Source organism: Eupeodes corollae, chromosome 3 (genome assembly GCF_945859685.1).
Source record: "Eupeodes corollae chromosome 3, idEupCoro1.1, whole genome shotgun sequence".
In the NCBI taxonomy this organism is placed as follows: domain Eukaryota; kingdom Metazoa; phylum Arthropoda; class Insecta; order Diptera; family Syrphidae; genus Eupeodes; species Eupeodes corollae.
The window spans coordinates 90,130,363-90,143,777 of NC_079149.1; positions in this window are offsets into that span (position 1 = coordinate 90,130,363).

The following is a 13,415-nucleotide window of genomic DNA, read 5'->3' on the forward strand; positions in this document are numbered from 1 at the left end:
ATCAGGTTGTTGACGAAAGGCTTCAGACGTTAACATAATACGACAGAAAGGATCCTATATGCAATGTTAAGGAGACTGATGCCTCTGTAGTTGGAGCAATGTAGAGGGTCTCCTTTTTTATGTATCGGGCAAACTATTCTGAGATTCCACTCATCGGGCATGCTTTCTTCATGCTCCCTACCAAGTCATTATCCTAATAGTTCGGCAGAGATGCGCCGTCAGCTCCAGTTGTCGAGGTCGGGTAGGCGGAATTTTTTTAATTCTGTTTGTCATCTCCAAAATTTACGAACCTCATTCCTGTTGTGACATCCCTCTATCTACTCGATCGCGCGCTTCTCATGCTCTCTTATTTTTGCATCTAAGAAGCCGGTGTTCCTCTATCCTCTTCTGCTCGTAGAGCTCGCGAGCAGCTCTAGTCCTTTTGTGCAGCGCCGTTTTCTATGCCTCTTGTTTCGCTGCATGCGCTTGCCGGCATTCGCCGTCAAAACGGCGGGGGTTTCGCTGTTGTGGCCGTGTGAAATTTAGCACTTTAGAGGTGGAATCTGTGATGGCTGCAAGGCAATGTTGCCACTGGTTTTCAATGCTTAATGCAGGAAGCATAGGACTCCTTAAGAGGTTATTAGAGACTCGATCGGAAAAGGACATGGCAGTCGCTTGCGATTGTAGCCGTCTAACGTCGAATCTTCTCACAGTACTTCCTTGTTTTTGCTTGGATCGGGATATCCGTAGCCGTACCTTGGCTACAACGAGGTAGTGGTCCGAGTCTATGTTGGCCTCTCGGAATGTTCGGATATCCTGGATACTGGAGAAGTGTCGTGCGTCGATCGCAATGTGGTCAATCTGGTTGACGGTTGATTGATCAGGAGATTTCCATGTCCCCTTGTTGATATTGAGATGTGTGAACTGCGTACTAGCTACCAGAACGTCTCACCCCGCAGTGAAATCGATCAGCCTAAATCCGTTGTCGGAGTTGGTGTCGTGCAGGCTGTATCTCCCGATTATGCCACCAAAGATGTCTTCTCTTCCTGGCTTGGCATTAAAATCTCCTGAGACAATTTTAATGTCATAGCTAGGGCACTGCGCATATGTCTTGTCCAAAAGCTCGAAGAATATGCCTTTGGTGTCTTCATCTTTCTCCTCTGTTGGGGCATGCGAGCATATGAGACTTATGTTGGCGAATTTAGCCTTGATGCGGATTGTCGTGATGCACTCGCTCACACTGTTGAAACTCAAGACTTTTTGCCTGAGTCTAGTTCCAACAACAAATCCACACCCAAATAGACGCTGTCTTTGTTCTTGGTAGCAGTCGCCGTAGTAGATATCGCAGTCTTTTAGTTTGCGTTTGCCCGGTCCATCCCATCGCACTTCTTGGATAGCGGTAATATCTGCCTTGCAGCAGTTTAGGGCTCCCTCTAGTTGTTCGGCTGCACATGGTCTGTTAAGGGACCTAACATTCCGCGTACAGATCCGAAGTTTTTTGTCCTTATTTCGTTTGCGTGGGTTGTCAACAGTGAATCCGTCCGTATCCGAGGCTTGTTGGTGCTTCGCAACTAAAAGTATTTTGTACGTTCCCAGGAAGTCAACCCGACGGCACAACCCCCAACCTTCAGGACCACATGCCTCGTAAAACTCCAAGGACGGGGAGCGTCATAAAACCACTCCTTATAGGCCTGTGTTCCGATTAAGTCGTAGAAGCCCTATAAGGTGTTCACTTAGTAGTTCAACCTTACAGGAACTGTAGACGCCACCGTTGAATCCATCTCAAGAATTCATTCGCTGCCGTCTGGATAAGGAGAGGTGCCTTAGTGGAAACACCTCTCCCCCCTCTCTCGTCTGACATTTCATTATACTTTTTACAAAAATTCCATTGAAAGTTTTTCTTTTACAATAAAAAGAATTAGTTGAAGTTGACCTTACTTTTAGTGATTGTGAATTATGTTTCTCCAGATTCCCATAGCGGCGCTGTAAAACTTTCTCGTCTTAAAATTTGACAGGTCTACTGGCGGCTGTCACAGTTACTCCATTGCACTCAATCGATTAGTCATATCGTTCCTCGAAACCAGAAACCAGCAGCCAAAAGGACACAAAAGATGAAAAAGATACTCGTAGCTCGTAGGCACGTCATATTCCCTTTAAATTGAAATAAATTGCTACTTTGTATGAATAACGATCTTTTTTTCACAACATCCAAATAGCAGGTGTTGGTGCAGGTATGTTAAGTTAAGCTATTTCACATCCAATCAACAACTTACCGATAACAAAAGTCCCTAAAATCAAATAACAAAAAAAGAACAACCTTATTTCCGATGATCGTTGTAACCGCTGTGCGTAATAGGCCGTAGCCGTCTCTCTATCAGAAGCCAAAACTGAGCTCCAACTCCAAGTAGATTGGTCATTAAACACAAGACTTTATGTTTGCTTTTAATTCCACAGCTTAAGAGATGTTTGTAACCCGAAATTTACACTCTTTATGCATGGATTGGATCTTGGATCCTTACTCATATCATATAAATAATGTAGTAATAGGTCGGGGCCCCTCTTCGTCGTTTTTTGGGGGATTAATAACTCTGTCTGGATTTTGTATTATCGGCACCTTTGCGCCGGTAGTTTTTATGTCAAATTTAATGTCTTCATTAGGTTCAAGACGTTTTTTTTCGTTTTCTTGAAAATAAGAAGCCTCGCGCTTAAAGGTATTTCAGTATATTCCCAATCAGACATTTTCAATTAATTTTTTATTCCCTTAGCAGGAAAATTAAGATGGTCAATAAAAAGTGAGCGTGTGTATGGCCAAGCCAAAGTTAAGGCTAAAGCCAGAATCTTATTTGACAGGTACAAACGACCAAATCAAATGGAGAAATCGTAAGGAGGAGGCACTTTTATTGCGCGCGAATGTTTTTATGGCCTAATTCATAATTTAAAGAGCCGCAATATTGTGTTATGCATATAAGTTAAGGTGTATTATGAGGTTTTTGATGTTTTATTTTCAAGGATACTTCCATTCGAAAACATATTGACACCGATTGATGCGATGTTATGCCGTGTGAAATTATGTCCTATGATGAGAGGTCGTTTAAGGACCAGTCGTCTTCGGTTGCAGTTTAAACATTGTGGCAAAATCCTGCTATACTTTACCTACATAGGAGCTGTAAAACCACCACGAAGCGAGTTTACATATATCAGGATTTGAAGAAATTCAATTTAATGAGGATGAGGCTCAGTCGTTTATGCACAGGTTGAGGAGCTAATGAGATGTTATGAGGTTGATTTGATTTGTTATGCAAGAATTTATTACCCTCGAGAATTTGTATTTCATCTGAATTAATTTAAAAAAAAAAATATTTGAAAGGAAGAATGATGCGTTCATCGCAGTAAGTTGTTGAGCTTTTAGTCATGTCATTATGTAAAAAGCAAAAGGGGTTATAGGCCACCCTTAAGTGTATTAAGTCCGAATTCAGTATTGTTCTATTTCGACCATTGAAAAGTACTGCCAATTGGAACCTCAAGCAATAACGTAGGAGAAACTCCCCGTTCGGGACGAATCCAGGACGCTTTTTAAAAGAAACAACAAGTTTGATTGAGGTTTACAAGTTAGAAAACAAAACTTCTTAATAGAGTGTGGAAGAAAACTTGTGAGGAAATGGACTAGGAAGAGTTTATTTTTTCCCCCAATCAGGCCAAAATTTTTCAACAATTTCATTTTGATTACTAGGATAAATTTGAAGAAATGTTTTCGAATGAACACAACCACATCTTATTTCGAAAAAAAAGAGTTTGTGTAAAATCGATTCTTCCATGTGTCAAATGCAAATGTCAAATATCAGCTGTTTCCAAAAATATGACAATTGTTTCCAGTAAAAAACAAAAATCTCCGCAAAATATTTCAAATTCTCTGAAGTTAAGTTTTATGATCTCAATGTTTTACATCAAATCGTTTCTTCTTTTTGAAATCTTAAGCTTTAGCTTTTTTATTCTTCGGATTTCTTAATCTTTTCTGTTGGTAATTTGTATCTGCAAGAGTTTGTTTTGTTGTTCAAGCAGCTTTACGGATTGTTCTCGGAATAATTTTTCTTGCTGAACTCCTCCAACAGTTTCTTTGATATTGTATTTGGCCAGTCGGTGTTTTTTTTGACAGATCTTCTTCAAAAATTATTTTCATCTACATATTTCTTCATTCCATGACTTCATTATTTTAAACTTCGAAGAGGAATCCTTCGCTGCCGAACTTAATTTGACAATAAGTCAAGCATCAGAATCAGAGATCATCACAGACGTTTCTCAAGAATCAAGAAATCCCGAATCAAACCCTAGAATTGGTCCAGGCCGTCCAAAACTGATCAGAAATGGAAGACCCAGGCGACCAAGGAAAGAGTACAAAGTGATCGAAAATTCAAACTCAATCCAAGAAAAAATTCCTACCAACGTCACAGAAACATTCAAGAGTCAAAACGTGGATGAATGGAAATCTGCAATGAAGAAAGAATATGATGCGTTAGTTTTAAATGGTACCTGGGATTTGGTTGACCTTCCTAAGAACTGTAAGGCCATAGACAATAGATGGATCTTTAATATTAAGAAGAAATAAGACGGTTCAATCGAAAGGTATAAATGTAGACTAGTCGCTTAAGGTTGTTCACAGAAATACCAAGTAGATTATTTTGAAACTTATTTACCTGTTATAAGACATTCTAGCATTCATTTGATCCTTGCACTCGCTGTTGAGTATAAGCTTTTGCTTCACCACGTGAATGTTACAACTGCATACCTTCATGGTGTTTTGGAGTAGGAGGTTTATATGAAACAACCAGAAGGTTTCGAAGATGCCAAAGATTCAAACAAGGTCTGTAAGTTGAAGAAATCCATCTATGGTCTCAAACAATCTTGAAGAGAATGGAAGAAAAGGCTGAATGAAGTACTTCTCAGGATTGGATTCCAAAGATGTGTTTCTGACAGTTGCATTTATGTGAAAACAAAAGAAGATGAAATCAACATCATAGGTGTGTATGTCGATGACATCATTTTGGCATGCAGTTCCAATATGTCCATGGAATCAATTAAAGGACAAATTGATTCAGAGTTTGACATCGTTGACAAAAGACCTTTGAAATATTATCTTGGTATTGAAATTGAAAGAGAAGGGGACAGAAGCTCGATAAGTATTTCGCAAGAAAAATATATCAAGCATTTTTTAAGAGATTTGGATATGGAAACTACTAGGAAATGCTATACACCGTTAGAGATAGAAAAAGTTGACCAAACACTCTATCAGTCACTCATTGGAACTCTGATGTACCGGTACCAGACCTGACATATATATATATTGCGGTTTCACAATACCCTAGAAGTTTAATGTCAGAACTTGGATTTGACGAACTAATCCAAGACTCAACAACAATTTTCAACGACAACTTGGGAGCGCAACAACTTGTCAAAAATCCAATTCATAATCCGAGGTCAAAACACATTGACATTGCGTATCACTTCGTCAGAGGTCTGTTTGAAGATGGAGTAATTGATATTCAGTACAAAAACACCGAAGACATGACAGCAGACATCTTAACGAAAAATTTAGGGAAAACAAAACATTTGTAATTTGCAAATATGTTAGGTATCACTTTTGTTTTTTGGAGGTGTTAAATTAAATATTTAAAGAATATAATATAAAACTATTTTGCTTAAATTCACTCCTCTTTAAATATTGTTTTTAGTTTTAATCTAATCAAAGCTTATTTACTTTTCATTGTTGCTATGCTATTAAATAATATTATTTTGTCTTTCAATAAAAATCTTTTGTTCAGTAAACATCGAAGTATAAGTTGTTTTACTTCTATCAGTTTTTTTACCATTGCAGTTTGAAAAAAAAGGTGAAAATTTTGGTTAACCCTAAATATCTTACGAACCAAAAACGCTAGAGACTTGAATTGAATTTTATATAATATATTGTAACTTGATATCAAAGAAGTAGAATCTTTTATAGATCAAAAAACTGAGCAAAAAAATTTGTAACCTCCAAAATTTTACGACTTAAATATGATTTTATTTTATTTTAACAATTTTTGCAACGAAGAATAATGTTTTTGACATCTGATAAAATTTTGAAAAAAATCGAATTGACAGTATTTTATATAAAAAACAAAAATCTAAAAAAAACATTGCTCAAAGTTGGTGAAAATTGAATATCGCTTCAAATTTATTTTATCATATAAGAAATATTGTTTTCAACATTCTGAAAAATTTTCAAACTTTTTCATTAATTTTTATATAAAAATCCAACAATCCTTTTTTTCATAAAAAATAAAATCTACAAAAAATAGTACGCAAATTTGGTATAAATTGATACGGGTACATATAGACAAACTTTTGAGCAAGACAAATCGACAGACGGGTTGGGAAGTTATCAGTGTGGGTCGCATCCCAGCCTCTTTTTAACTTCCCATAGAAAGTTATTGTAATGGGTCCGATTTGTCAAATTGAAAATTTTCAAATTTCTCGACGTTTCAAGGTCCCTAGAGTCGAAATAAAAGATTTTTAGAAAGATGTCTGTGCGTGCGTGTGTACGTACGTTCGTACGTCCGTACGTTCGTACGTCCGTACGCCCGTACGTCCGTACGTTCGCGACGTTTTTTTCGTCGTCCATAGCTCAAGAACCAGAAGAGATATCGATTTCAAATAAATTTTGTTATACAGATAATAAGGCAGAAAGATGCAGAAAGGGCTCTCAAGAAAATTGCGTGGGTGGTTTTTTTACCATAGCAGTTTAAAAAAAAGGTGAAAATTTTGGTTAACCCTAAATATCTTACGAACCAAAAACGCTAGAGACTTGAATTAAATTTTATTTAATATATTGTAACGTGATACCAAACAAGTATATTTTTTTAAAAAAATCAATATAACGGTTTTTTTATAAATCAATAAAACTGAAAAAAAAAATTTGTCACCTCCAAAATTTTACGACTGAAATATGATTTCATCTCCAAAACAATTTTGTGCAACGAATAATAATGTTTTTGATATCTGATAAAATTTTGAGAAAAATCTAATTGACAGTTTTTTTTATAAAAAATAAAAATCTAAAAAAAAACATTACTCAAAGTTGGTAAAAATTGAATATCGATTCAAATTTCTTTTCAAAAACTTAAAATTTAGGATTCAAACTTATTTTATCTTATAAGAAATATTGTTTTCAACATTTTGAAAAATTTTGAAAAAAATCGAATTCACAGATTTTTTACAAAAAATAAAAACCTACAAAAAAATGTATAAAAGTTGGTAAAAATTGATTTTCGACTCAAATATCTTATCAAAACTTTGAGATAATAGCTTCTAATTAATTTTTACTTATAAGAAATATTGTTTTCAACATTAGGACAAATTTTAAGAAATATCGAATTTACAGTTTTTTTACAAAAAATAAAAACATAAAAAAAAATGTATAAAAGTTGGTAAAAATTGATTTTCGACTCAAATATTTTTCCAAAAATTGTAGATATTGGCTTTTAACAATTTTTATCTTTCAAGAAATATTGTTGTCAACATTCAATAAAATTTTGAAAAAAATCGAATTGACAGTTTTTGTGCAAAAAATTAAATTGATTTTTGACTCAAATATCTTTTCAAAAATTGAAATATTTTCTTCAAACTAATTTTATCCTATAACAAATATTGTTTTTAATATTCGATAAAATTTTGAAAAAAATCGAATTGACAGTTTTTTTTACAAAAAATAAAACTAAAAAAAATAAAAAAACAATACTAAAACTTCGTAAAAATTTACTTTCGACTCAAATAGCTGTTCAAAACTTAAAAATATTGGCTTGAAACTTATTTTATTTCACAGAAAATGTTGTTTTCGATATTCAATAATTTGTATATAAGAATCCAACAGTCCGTTTTTTCATTAAAAAAAATCTACAAAAAATAGTACGCAAATTTGGTAAAAATTGGTACGAGTACATAAAGACAAACTTTGAAGCAAGACAAATCGACAGACGGGATGGGAAGTTATCAGTGTGGGTCGCATCCCAGCCTCTTTTTAAAGTTTTGATTTTGGTAGCTTGAGAGATAAACAAATTCTAATAATCTAATAGTAAAATGATTCTAACATTTGGCAGGTTCAGATAACGTAAGGGACTTAATTTGCAGTCAACTTCATTCTCTGAACGTACATTTTGAACAAGGCGACTAGTTAGTTTTTCAAGTGTCATGAATTTCAAATTTAGAACTACACTTAACAGGCCTCTTCTTTAAGTTCATAGTAAAAAAACTACCAAAAACAAAATGTCTACAAAATACTCTTCAGGCAAGCTACAAGTCCATAACATTTCTTATCTTGTATTGTAAAGAAATATTACTTACTTCTTTTTCAAATTGACAAGGAACCCTTTTACAAAAAGCATCAAATGAAGTAGTGCAGAAAATAAATAAATCATAGAGTAATAAAGTTGGCAAAAGTAAACAGAAGTTGATAAGGAGACTAACTTTCCACTCAACTTTCCATTAAAGTTACCTTAATTGGAAGGTCATTTTTCTGTACCTGGCTAATCCAATCAGAAGGAAGAAACTTGCCTCACTTTTATGTGCACTTATGTAGTTTGAATCTGTCCATTTTTCAACAATGTGCAACAATGATACTTTAACATTTTTTTTGACATAATAACAAAAGTTATTACAATTGTCAAAAAAATACAACAGAACCTCAAAAAATCTTTAAGAACTCGGTTTTTAAATTAACAAGTATGTATTAAGGATTTTTTTCAAATTATTCTTTGTTGGCACTACTAAAAATTTCAAAAGGGCTTATGTTAAAACAACAGTTTTTTAGTTAACTGAACTCATAGTTCAGATAGTTTTTGACTTGAAATTTTGAAGATACATCCATATATTGGAAAATACAATGGGCGCATTCACAAAGCTAGCGACTACATAGTCAAAATTTAACTAGCTTTTGTGAATGAAAAATTGCACTTCAAAGTTCAAAGCTAGTCAATCCGGAACTGTCATATTAATGAATGACAAATATAAAAATTTAAAATAAGAAACATTTGTGTTTTCAGAACTTTAAATATTTTTTTTTAAATTCAATAAAACCAAATAGAAGATATAATATGATTGATTTATATTTATATTTAAATACAGGAAGATTCATTTTATTTTGAATACTTGTGTTCTTACAGCTGATTGCTGATGACTGATTGTGAAATGTCAAAACCAATGTAGTCGAAATTTTTACACTACGTCGAGGGGGAATTTCAACTACTTTTGTAGTTAGACTTTGCCAATCAGAATCCTTTGACGACGTAGCTACTAGCTTTGTGAATGCGACCATTATCTTTAAAAGAACGTTGCATATTTTTAGATTGCATTGAAGCTCCATTCCCTGACATTTGACAAGTAAAAAGTACGTTACTACTTAAATTATTCTTTCTTTCATTTCAAAGGGGCTTATGTCAAAACAACAGTTTCTTAGTTAACCTTACTCAGATAATTTTTGACATATTCGAAAATACATTTTCTGACATTTGACAACTAAAAACTACGTCATTACTTAAATTTGACCCTACGGGCTTCAACAACGCATTGAAATTATTCAAATTCGAAAAAACTTTGGATCGTCTTGAAAATCTCCAAGTGTGAACAATGAGAAACATTAAGAATATTAAGGCCGCAGCCCGTAGTGTTGAAGAAAACCCAAGTTTTTTGATTCATTGTCGGTCTTTGGAATTGATTAATTATTCCACATACGAGTTTACTTTGTATTTTGTATTAAGACTTATGCCTTAAGGCTTTTAAATTTCACTTAACACAAGAACTCAATCCGATTGATCGGCAATACGAACTGGTCGAATTTTTGCTGATTAGGCCCTTCAATTGCATCAAAAGGGTCCCAATTTTAATCGACAAAATATTCTTTAGCAGTGCGGCCCATTTTCACTTCGGAAGCTAAGTTAATAATCAGAATTTTCTCATTTTTGTGTGGTTTTCGACCATACTTATACAAAAATGAGGCTGTTGGATGAATGATACTCGTTTTTTTTTTAAAGATTTAAAAAGAATTAACTGAAAATTGACGACGATTTATTAACATTTCGAGGAATTACTTTTTTTCTAATTGAAATTCCTAAAAGGAACACATCCTTACCTACTACTGTTGAAGTTTCTTCTCCTCCTCAGTTATCTTCATGGGTTGCTAAAATGCCGATTCAGTTCCTTCTTCTAATTTGTATGCTCTCATGCAATTCGAGCCTTATATTACCTGTACCTGAAGCTATATGAGATTTTTTCTTGTAGTTCAAAAAAGCACTTTACGTAGCTTAAGACATCAACTTTAGACAAAACGAAAAAGAGCGCATCAGCCAAGTTCTCCAGACCCTCAGTATATCCCTCAGTATATAATGCCATAAGTAGTTCTTGGCCACCTGCCTAGGAACCCTTGTAAACCACAGTAGGACAATTATTTTAGGTCTACCCACAACCTACTTCCATATATCCATTTGTAGTCAGCATTTGTTGGAGCATTCTATAATAGCTCATAGTTGTGATATGATCATCTCAAAAAGGCTGTGTAGGAACCATTTGGGCTACGACCGACCGACGACGCTACACACAACACGCCACGCATCCAAGTTAAGACAGTAAGCTCCAGACATCAGACTCACAGAGACCGAGAGAAAGAAAAAGAAGATTAAAATCAAGAAGCGGCCAACAGATAGGTTGCCATTTGTTAGAACAGCGTGTGGCACATGAATCCCTGTGGTGAGCATTATTGAAAATTGATTCTGCAACGTCTTGTGATTTATGAACGACGAATAACTGAAGTCTTCTGTGCACTGTGCAATGTGCAGACTTCGAATCAGTAGTGTGCTCTGTGTTTAACAATTTTTAAGAAGCCCTACATTGCGCATAGGTTTTAAAAATATTTACCAGCTGCTGCTGTTTCTTTATATGAGAATGAGACTTGCAACATCTCGTTGCGGATACGATGATGCTTAAAGAGTGCAACTACCTTCGAAACCAGCAGCAGCGCCCAGTCCAGTTCAGCTCAGCTCAGCTCAGACGCCAAGGGATGCGGCATAATAAATTTCGATATAGTAGCTCCCACCTTTGAATTCTCTTAAGTTATTGCCATCGATCATGGGTTTCCTATGTTTTTTGTTTTTAGTTTGTTGGTCTGCTCTTGCTTCAAAGATCATGGATGGTTAACAAACTCTTCTTAAGGTAGCTTTTACATCCACACGAGACATCAGAAGTATCCAACATCCATAGTTGTTGTTGTTTCCAATATGAGTGTTTAATTCATGGAAATGGGGAGCCAAATTGGAAAACACAGTGATTTCTTTACGGATTAGATTAAATAAATTAGTTCAGGTTCGAAAGACAATTAGTTATGAGAAAGATCTGCATCAGAGATGAACCGATTTGGATCGTAATATAAATTAGTTCGATTTAATAGGAGAACATGTATATTTTTCACACAGTTCTTCGAGGAGACACATACTCGTAGGTATTGAATCTTAAAGTTGAAACATTTCAATTTTATGAATCACAATCTTGGAGAAAGAAGTTCTACTTTAGTAAAACTAATGGACCTTATAATGACTTTACTAACTTTAAGCAATAACTCTAAGGAGTAATGTCCTAGACATGCGGCTTCCAAGAAAAGTTGATTGCAAGAATTCTGATTCACTTTGAGTATTTAAAATAATCATCCCTTTTACAGAATTTGACGAATGAGCTTAAGTAAGTTTCAAAACTATTACCAAATCCAACGAAAGAAAGTTAAACGAATGTATGTCGGTAATATGCCCTGCACAACCGACATTTTGTTCGACAAACAATATTTCCATAATCTGTCATTCTCGCTAATTTCTAAACAAATGTGTTTTACAAATACTAGAAAGCTTTAAAAATGTAAGTTGTAACTATTTCCAAATGAATGTTTGATTTTTTGTTTCATGTCGGGAAAAATCATTCAACCAATCAATCAACGTACGGTAAATCGCCCAGAAATGAATGATATTATGTTTTTCATATCGCTACTTAATTCAAAATCAAATTCAAATTCTTTATTTAAAAGTAGAAATTAAAAAATTACTGTAAAAAACCCGTAAAAGGTCCAATATGTGAATTCTAAAAGTCAATTCTTTTTTACCAGTCCTTGAAATATAGGGGTTTAAAATTGGGACGGGTAGATTTTGGTGCCACATGGAGGCCATTTTGCTTTGGTGACATCTGTCAAATCTTTCGTTTATTATTCAGTTGTTTATGCCAAATCATCATGGCAAGTAATACGATTGAACAGTACGTTCTAATGATAAAACTTTATTATCAAAATGCGTGTTCGTAAACGCAAACATTGCGGGCATTGCGCTCATTTTACAGTAGAGGTGGTGGCCCTTTACAGTCGACTCTTCAACATTTGGTGATCAAATTTTAGACGACCGGTTCAGTAGACAATCAGCCAACACCCGTACGTTTTTTCAAGGAACGCACGATCGACCGAGAACATTTCCGCGGTCCGTGAAAGGGTACAGCAAAACAGAAGAACTCGGCCTTTCGCAGACTTTGACTTGGCGAATTTTGCGTCGGGACTTGGGCCTGCACCCGAACAAGATCCAACTGAACCAGGATATCAAAGTTCATGACCATAGACAACGCGCGCCGTTTGTTCCCTGATTGGGCTTCGAGTCGTTTAGAAGACGACCTCAATTTTGGCCGAAAATCATCTTTAGTGATTAGGCTAATTTTAGGAGGAATGGAAGTGTTATGGATTACTTCTCCAAATTATATAACGGCGATGACGAACCGATCTTGACGTAGTGAAGATAGCTACATCTAAACTTAAGTCAAACAAAGCTGCTGGAGCTGACGGTATCGCTGCCGAACTATTCAAAGCAGCAGGCTATGACTTGGTAGGGAGCATGCACCAACTCATCTGCAAAATATGGTCGGAAGAAAGCATGCCCGATGAGTTTAATCTCAGCATAGTATGCCCCATACATAAGAAAGGAGATCCTCTAAATTGCGCCAACTACAGAGACATCAGTCTCCTTAACATGGCGTATAAAATCCTCTCTGCCTCATTATGTGAACGTCTGTACCCGTTCATCAATAACCTGCGTGGCCCTTATAAGTGTGGCTTCAGACCAGGAAAGTTCACTATCGACCAAATATTCACACTACGGCAGATCTTGGAAAAACCCAGGAGCTTCAAATCGATACCCACCATATCTTTATCGATTTTAAAGCCGCGTATGACAGCATCTATAGGAAAAAGCTCTACAGAGCAATGTCTAGTTTTGGCATCCCTGTTAAACTTATCCGTTTGTGCAGAATGACAATGCTGCTCTATCAAGGTCGGAAAAGATCTCACCGATGCATTTGATGTCAAAAAAGATTTTAGACAAGGCGATGCACTGTCA